The sequence below is a fragment of the Lissotriton vulgaris genome, chromosome 7, assembly GCF_964263255.1.
Source record: "Lissotriton vulgaris chromosome 7, aLisVul1.2, whole genome shotgun sequence".
In the NCBI taxonomy this organism is placed as follows: Eukaryota; Metazoa; Chordata; class Amphibia; order Caudata; family Salamandridae; genus Lissotriton; species Lissotriton vulgaris.
The window spans coordinates 151,095,431-151,105,210 of NC_141695.1; positions in this window are offsets into that span (position 1 = coordinate 151,095,431).

Sequence of the window (9,780 nt, forward strand, 5' to 3'; positions counted from 1 at the left end):
ATAAAAAAAGGATGTTTACATTAAGAGAAGGTTGTTTGTTTCATGCACCACTGAGTACCCCTGGGCATAATGGATGCAAGCATGGCAGGTGGGGTGCAGGCCTATGGCACAAAGCACACTGCCTGGCTTCAGAATGGCCCCTTGACCCCAACCACATGGCCAGGCCCTCCCTGTACCAGGCCTCAAAATGTCCCCAACCCACATGGCCAGGCCCCAACAACACCTAAATTTTTTTTAAAAAAAACATACACAAATCACCACAATCCAATGCTCTCCATGCCCTCAATAATGTTTACATTCAAGACACCCCATGGAAACACTTGGTCCATGCATCACTGAGTACCACAGGGCATAATGGATGAACGCATAGCAGACTGGGGGCAGGCCTATGGCACAAAGCAGACTGCCTGACTTCAAAATGGCCCCTTGACCCCCTTCACCTGGCCAGGCCCTGCCTGTACCCGGCCTAAAAATGGCCCCAACCCACATGACCAGGCCCCAACAACACCCCCAAAATACGGACAAAACACACAAAAATCACCACAATCCAATCCCATCCATGCCCTCAATGATGTTTACATTCAAGACACCCCACAGAAACACTTGGTCCATGCACCACTGGGTACCCCTGGGCATAATGGATGAAAGCATGGCAGACTGGTTGCAGGCCTGAGCACACTGCCTGGCTTCAAAAATGGACCCTTCACCCCCAGCAACATGGCCAGGCCCTGACTGGACCAGGCCTCAAAATGGCCCCCACCCACATGGCCAGGCCCCAACAGCACCCCCAAAAAGTTAATAAGCACACAATAATCACCACAATCCAATGCCATCCATGCCCTCAATGATGTTTAAATTCAAGACACCCCACAGAAAGACTAGGTCCATGCACCACTCACTACCCCAGGGCATAATAGTTGAAAGCAAGGCAAACTGGGTGCAGGCCTGAGCACACTGCCTGGCTTCAAAATGGACCCTTGACCCCCACCACATGGCCAGACCCTACCCGTACCAGGCCTCAAAATGGCCCCCACCCACATGGTCAGGGCCCAACAACATCCCAAAAAGTCAAAAAACACACAATAATCACCACAATCCAATGGCATCCATGCCCTCAATGATGTTTAAATTCAAGACACCCCACAGAAAGACTAGGTCCATGCACCACTCACTACCCCAGGGCATAATGGTTTAAAGCAAGACAAACTGGGTGCAGGCCTGAGCACACTGCCTGGCTTCAAAATGGCCCCTTGACCCCCACCACATGGCCAGGCCCAGCCTGTACCAGGCCTCAAATTGGCCCCCATCCACATGGCCAGGCCCCAACAACACCCCCAAAAGTCATAAAACGCACACAAATCACCACAATCCAATGCCATCCATGCCCTCAAAGATGTTTTTATTCAAGACACCCCACAGAAAGACTAGGTCCATGCACCACTGACTACCTTTGGGCATAATGGTTGAAAGCTGGGCAAACTGGGTGCAGGCCTGACCACATGTACCAGGCCTCAAAATGGCCCCCACCCACATTGCCAGGCCCCAACAACACCCTAAAAAGTCAGAAACACATAAACATCACCACATTCCAATGCCATCCATGCCCTCAATGATGTTTAAATTCAAGACACCCCACAGAAAGACTTGGTCCATGCACCACTCACTACCCCTGGGCCTACTGGCTAGTGAGGCTGTACAGGCACCCCAAATTTAAAAAAAAATCAACATATAACAGTGAGCTAAAATTCCATGACATAAATGAGAATTAAGTTAAAAAACAAATTACAGAACCAGTTCTATCATGCACCCATGACTAACCCTGGGCCTACTAGATACTGTGGCTACCCACAATATATATATTTTTTAACTTGTGAAAAAAGTTTCAAAACTGTAGTTGCAGCAACTGCAATGCCCCAAAAAAACAACACCAACTTACTTGTAAAATCTCAAGTCCAAAAGTGATCCAAACTCCATAGTCGAAAAAGTCCTCTAATACAAATATCCAGCAGCAGCCACAAAAAGTAATCCTTCCAGCTCCAGATCAAAAGTGACCAGGACATGGACAAAGCACTGGGAGGAGCCTGCTGGACAGGAACAGGAAGTTGGAGACTCTGGGACACTTCCTTCCTCCCCCCCCCAAAAAATGGACTCCTTGCACCAAAAAGTGCAGCCAAATGTCAATCTGAGGAGTTATTCAGATCAAAATCATCATTTTCAGAAGGTTTATGCTTCCTGCGGTGGATTTCTTGTGCAGTATTGCAATTTTTGCAATTTTTGGAAAGCTAGCTGTTCAAATCTCCCGCTGGAAGTCAGCTGCGCGCCGCATCTACGTGTTCGGCATTCTTTACTACCGCAATGTGAATCGCGGGCCCATATGATGTACTCGTGTTGTCAAATTCTCGCTGTGCAAGATGGCGAGCTGCGATGACGTAATCGCGTTCAAAAAACTCTTGCGCGATCACGCAGCAAAATCCAAAATGGCGCAGCACACGCAAACCAGGAGAAAAACAACTCGGCAGACTCAGAATCAAGGTAAGTCAGCGTGCTCGCACAATATTGTATTTTTCAAGTGCGACCAAGCAAAAAAATCTGCAGCTTGCAAATTTGCGGATTTTTGGGCAAGTTCGCGGGATTCGCGGACCATGAATTTGACAAAAATCCGCAAATTCCACGAACAAAACGGATTTTATGCCCACGCTTTATAGTTTGTGACATACCACCAACACTAGCCACATTGTGTTGAAAGGTACCAGTGGCAAAGAAGTGCAGGGCTGCCATCACCTTCACCTTTGGCGTTAGTGCTGTTGGGTATGTCCAGCCAGGTAGCAGATGTGGCGCTAACTGCTCCGTCAACTCATAGATCAGTATCCTGGTGAAGCAGTACCGCTGGATGCTGTCGCGCTCCACCATGGTCTCAAGGTCCGGGAACGGTCTATGGACAGCTGGTGCCCTGCAATACAAAGCTGGGCGAAGTCAGATTGTACATTCACCTACCCATGTGGCACTCACCTTGAAAGAAATCACAGGATACATCATAGAAATAAACAATGAACTGAGGTGTGTGCCGTTGGTCATGGACACATATGTCACCTACATGCCCATCATCTCACATATCAACGAGACATGCGTTCATGAATTCCATGGAGTGCAATGGCAATTCATTGGGCTGTGGCACAGTACCTATGTACTGCTGTCATGTTCAAAACACACAACACAGTGACATGTGAGGACTGATATTTCACAGGCATCACAACTCCATGTCAGGGAGATAGCAATGGTCCCTGTATTGTCACATGTGCACGGGAATGACAAGGCGTACCATGGACATCGCACAACCAATCATGAGTCCCACAGGTAGTGGCCCCTGTGGTCCCTAAATGCCATACATGGGCGTCCATGAGCCCCACACACACAGCATAAATGTTGATGCACAAAGCACATGGTAGACACTGGCTCCCATTGAGCACATGGAACCCCAAACATCACAGACACAACATGCACACAGACTGTGGGTGTACATCAAGAATGTGTCAATGGGTCTTGCTGTGACGTACATAACATGCAAACCTGTACTCATGATGTATGTGACAGGTCATACACATCTAGAAAACTGGTACTGTGTCCATGACTCATGCCCATGTCAATCATAATTACACTGAATGTCTGAAAATGTCACACAAAGCAATCTGCAACCTTGGTAGCTATGGGGACATGCTGTGGTGTTGAAGGTGTGGCCATGGCAATGAAATCAGTATTTAAGTCACACCAATGTGAACCGACACAGTTGATTAGTATGCAGATGCTCCGTACATGCATGGACAGAGCAAGTGCGCACACCTTATCCATTGACTACACGATGAGTATGCATTACAGTCACCTGCGTCGGGTCACATTGATGACAATGAGATATGCGTGCGCACAGCTCGGTTCATGCATGTATGTCGCGTATGCAATGTGACCCGACGCAGGTGAATTCTACAGAAACGCCTTTTGCAGTTCTGGACCAAGCCGTGCGCACGGCTTAGCCATGGATTGTAATCTGAACCGGCGCGGGTGACTTCTAAGCAGACGCGTCGTACAGGCATGGACCGAGACATGCGCACGCATCGCCCATAGAATCGTATTGGGACGGATGCGTGTGGTTTCAAAAAATACGCATCGTATTGTCAGAGTACCGAGCCGTGCGCACTCATTGGCAATGGACTGTCATGGAGACGGACACAAATTCAAAAATCGTTCGAGTTATGCACTGGAGATTCAGGTGGATGCCTACAACAATTTTGCAATCCTAGGGAGTCCTGAAGGTGAAAGTTTAGAACGATGCAGAAGACTTGTAGGAGACTTACATTTCCATGGATTGGACAGATTCATAGAATGCAACCGTCTCGGGCCTATCAGTAAGTGGCAATGTTACAGAATCTGCCTCTGCAGCACTCATTTAAGGCTGGCAAGCCCCCAGGGAGCTAACTTGCCTGCACTTCATGCTACAGGACCACATACCTGATTCCACTGCTGCTGTCTATACTTCCTCTTGATCTTGCAATGGCACATACTCTGGAGAGGGCCCCAGCATTCACAGAGGAGGAGAACCAGACCCTGATGGATGGGCTCCTCTCTGAGTACAGCAAGCTGTATGGGAAACCAGGAAAGCAGGTGAGTGTGCAGTCCACTGCCTACCATTCCCTGTAAGTTGTCTGACTAGCAGTAATAGAAGTGTGCACAGCAGTGGGAGGCATATGCACTGAGTATTTGCAGCAACCAATTTATGTAGGTACATGTGATGAAAAGGTGTCATGCTGCAGTAGTGCATCACTGCTAGCCTTTAATTCCTTGTCAATGTTACCATGTCTCACCTGCAGCACAAATGCACATTTCTATGTGTGCACTACCTGTGTACCTCATTTAGCTTTGTGATGACTACATGTATTTGAAACTATGCAGCACAATTATGTGGCATGTGTGCTAATTTCCTCGTCACTTTGTCATCCTCACAGGTTGATGCCCACCAGAAGCAAGAGATCTGGCTGATCGTAGCCCAGGCAGTAAGATCGGTGGGGGTCTACAAGTGCCGGATCCGCAACTGCCAGAAGAGGTGGCAGGACCTACGTGGCTGGACCCGGAGGATCGCAAGGGTCCAGCTGAAGCTGTTGCCTCCTCGCCGTAGGGCTGGACACTGGACCCTGACCCCCACATGCTCTGGATTCTGGCAGTGGTCTTCCCGGACCTGGATGGGCAACTGAAGGCCAGAAAGCAGCAAGGAGGGGGTAAGTCCATGCCTGATCTGTGAACATGTCTGACATGCTATTTGCAGTCTTTTGGACTGGTCATACTTCCACATTATGTTGGTCTTGGAGTCCAGGACTCATGTCCCTCAATTATGTAAGTCACACTCCTCATCTGATCCACAGTTTTGCCCCCTACAGTCTGTGACTTTTTTCACTTGGGCACTGTGTCCCTTCAATCAGCTGTTCTGAGGGCCCTGCATATGTTACTGGGACTCTGATGTGTGCTTCGTGGGTGGGTCTATTTTTTGCACTATGCCTGGTCTCGGACATGTGTCCTCTGTGTGCCTTTCATATGTGTTCCAATTGCTGGTCTGGCTCACAACATGTGTGTGGGGTTTTTAAAACATACCCATGCAGCAGGTGAGTCCAAGTAGTGGCCTCAGGAATATGTATATGAAGTATGTCACACCAGCCCAGACACCTGCCTCCTGTCCAGGCCAATATTCAGTTACAGGTTTACCTGGTCGGTCATGCCCACTCCACGGCATTGGGAGACACTGTACTCACACTCATGTGTATGGACCTACTGATTTTGCCATCAGGTATCTGACACAATGTCGTTGTGATGTGGCTCCCTTTTTGTGACAACTGGTGTGTTAAGGATTTTAGTGTCAGCAGGACATCTGAGCTGTGACAATGGGGATCATACCGGTGTAACATATTGGGGTGTGGTCAGTGGACTGTGCACAATGCTGTATGCAACAGTGACTTTCACGCAGCTCTGTGTCATTAGCAGCAGACTGTGAGGTGCTTATGTTCAGGTAGTTGTGCTTGCAGTCACTCATAAGTCAGATTTTAGTGATGTTGGTTCATCATAGTCCAAGAACAGTGTGTGGCAGGGGACAGACAAGTACACTTGTCAGCTGCAGAGTTTGGTATGGGCATGACCTATGAATTTGACGTAGGGCAGACCAATGTTATCCGGATGCATTGCCCCAGGACATGTGGCAGTGAAGACTGACTTACCATGCATGTCTGTGCCAGGGCACTGACTTGAGAAGGAGATCCTCCATTGGAGTCAGAGGTGCTCCATGCACCCCATTGTGTCATTGGCTTTCAGGATGTGAGGACATCATTGTGTGTTGTGCTGCTAGGCATCACAAGATTGTGAAATGTGACTATGGCCATACATTCATCCTGACACCTGTATTGAGTGATTGGCATGTAATGTGATGTATGTTTATAGTACGGGCACAGGAGACAGCGCCACTGAACTGGAGGAGCAACAGAGCCCGCCTGGGTCAGCAAATGAGGAGTCGGAGGGACCCAGTGGCATGGAGGGTGAGGGGAGCCGTGCTGAGGAATCCTCAGCACCATCCACCTCAGCTGAGGACCACACCAGCTCGGAGGATGACTCCCTTGTGGGGGGCGGGTGTCAACAGCCAGATAGAGAGGCTGTTCCCACCACCACCGCCACCACCACGCTCCCCTCAGCTCCCATTCCAGAGGTCCAATGCAGCTCCCGTGTTTGGGAGCATGTCTCCTTCCTGCCAGGCACCGCAACCCCTGCACCTGTGTCCCCTGCTGCCCTGAGTGTGGAGTATTTGGACTTGCTTAAACAGATCCATGTAGGGCAGACATCAATGCTGAGTGTCCTCCATGCACACACCAGTCTGCTGACACAACTGGTGTCGTTCATGGAGGGCATCTCATCGGGCATATCTGCCCTACAGAGGACCAATCAGTCTATGGCTTCCTCTCTGATGGCAGCAGTATCCCTCCTCTAACAGTCCGTCACCCCTTTAGCCTCTGCCCCATCAACAACTCCTAGCACCCTACCTGTCCCCAGCACACACACACCAGCACAGTCACCCAAACACACAGACACAGACAGCACACAATCACACAAACAAAGGTCCAAACGTACACGCAAGCAAAATAAGGGGACTGATACCACTTACGCAGGGGATGGGTTGCAAACACACACACAGGCATCCACAACAACTCCGCAGTCCTCTGATCCCTCTCCCTCCAAGAGCCCTTCCCTTGCCTCACCTGCAACCCCGTCTCTAAAGAAGCTCTTCCTGTGTGACCTAGGCGTCTTCCCCTCTGATCCAGCAGATCCAGACTGCAGGGGGAAGAGGAACTCCCCACACACAGAGAAGAGTGCCCCTCACACCCGGGCACCCTCCCCCAGGCGCAGGCAGACTGAGGCCCCCACCCGCAAGTAACCCTGTACCCGAAAGAGCAGGACCCCATCCCCACCCCCTAGCTCCACTGCACAGTCTCCTTCCTCCATCATCCAGGTCAGCACACCAAAGGTTCCCCTGCCACTCCCTGTCCCAGGTTCCCCCACCCACAGATACATCATCCCCAAGATACTATATGTGCAACTAGTGTGGGGACCGTGGCCCCCCAGCTGTGCTGCCAACCTCACCTGCACCCCTTTCCACTCACATGGGGTTAGGCTCTGCAGTGGAGTCCATGACCACCCAGTCTGACATGGTCACTGCAGTGTGGACCATGTCCACTACACCTGACCTGCCCACTACAGTGGTTCCAGCACCCATCCCATCAGAGTTGTGCCCCACAGTTGTAACAGCACAAACCATGCCAGACACCTCCACTGCAGTTGCCACTGACTCTGTTGCACCCATCACCCCTTCACAGCCTCCTTCTGATGAGCCCCGATTCTGTCCCTGCGGTGCTTGTCATGCCCCGTGTATGCCCCTCATAGTTGATTTCCCCAGTCCTTAGCAGTCCAGACAAGCAACGAGTGATCAGTGATAGGCAACATGCCCCTATGGGTGGGGTGGCATCAGTGATAGGCAACATGAAACATATGGGCGGGGTAGCATCAGTGATGGGCAACATGCCCCTATGGGTGGGGTGGCATCAGTGATAGGCAACATGACACATATGGGTGGGGTGGCATCAGTGGTAGGCAACATGACACATATGGGTGGGGTGGCATTAGAGTTAGGCAACATGCCCCTATGGGTGGGGTGGCAGTGTTGGTGGCCAATGGTTCACTGAGGAGGCCTGTTGCTGGTGGACAGGGTCTGGACCCCCTGGGTGTGTGTGACATTTGGCATGTGGTGTTTGTTTGTATGGTGGGTGTCCGACTTAACCTTCTGTGCCGTCCGTGTCTGTTCCTGATCCGTATATATAAGTACAGGACTGGTATGACCTGCGCGATTAGATTCATATTGCTCCGTCTCGGAATGTTGCTTGCTGCTCCGTTTCGAATCCGTGGATTGTGTTAGTGGCGCGATTCGTAGCCGATATGCAGCTCTTTTGGGTGCGACCCTTCCGGACCGTAGGAAGTACGCAACGTACTTGACCTGCCGGAAGTAGCTGTGTTTATGGAGCCGTGGGACGCGGATTGTGTGTGTATGGGTCAGGCTCGGACAGAAAATGTTGATGGAGTCAGAGCGTACGCGTCGGTCGGGAATTTGGCACTTTTCCGCATCGTACTTCATCGCTGGGACGGTCCCGCTCCTGGTACGATTCGGCCATAAGGTAAAGCTACTGACACGTCTCGAAGGGCTGACCGACCGAGATAGGAATCGACCCCTTAGTTAGAATATTTGTATTTAGTTTACTTACTTTAATATTGTGTCAATGATGTATGTAATTGTGTTTTAAAGTGTATTATTATTTCTATTTCCATTTTTTCGAGTAAGCGATTTGGTTGCACGAAGCCTTGCTTTATTATCCGGGTTTCCTGGAGCGGTTTTTGACCTTTTTTTGACATTTATGTGTTTTTTATGGTTATTGGATTATCGATTTTTCCTGGATCTTCGAGTTTTTGGCACAGTTGTATTTTTGCATTTTGTTAGGGTCTATTTTTAAACATTATGGATTTATGACTACCAGGATTATTTTGGAGAAGGTAGAATTTCATATTACAGCAGTGGAAAAGGTAAGTCGTTTTAAATATATTTTATTGTGGGAGAGAAATTGTGTTATTTTATATTGTAGTTGTCTTGTTTTGTTGTGTGATTATTTTTTCTACATATATATTTTTATTAAAAAAATTATATTTTAGACAAAATAATTATTTTGTTTATTAAAGAAAAGGCAATGTTTTTATTTACATTTTTTGGGGGGATTCATTAATTAAAAAAGTTTCATGGTTTAGATTCCAGTTTTTGCTATCATTTTTAAGTACTCTAGGCCTCTTGTTGCAGGATAAAGTTGTACTTATTGGAGATACTGATACATTTGAGCATTTTTTCTAGATAGTTTGGTTTTAATTGATTGACAGATTGTTCCATTCTCAATTCTTGGAATTGTTGTTCTTTTTTTTATGGCAAGTAGGAGTTTATGTAGGGTAGGAGTGGTTCGTCCTGTAGAAGATTGGAAGGCATTATGCCAACCCTCAACTATGTTGTTTGTTTTGGCTTCTTGGTTTAGTGTAGTTAGGTAGACATTCCACCAAGGAATTTGGAATTTATGTTGATGTCTATGGCCTGATCTGTGTAATCTCCCCACCCAAGTATCATCAAAATAATCTAGAAGGGGAGCTCATTTTAGTTCATTTTGGTGGTCG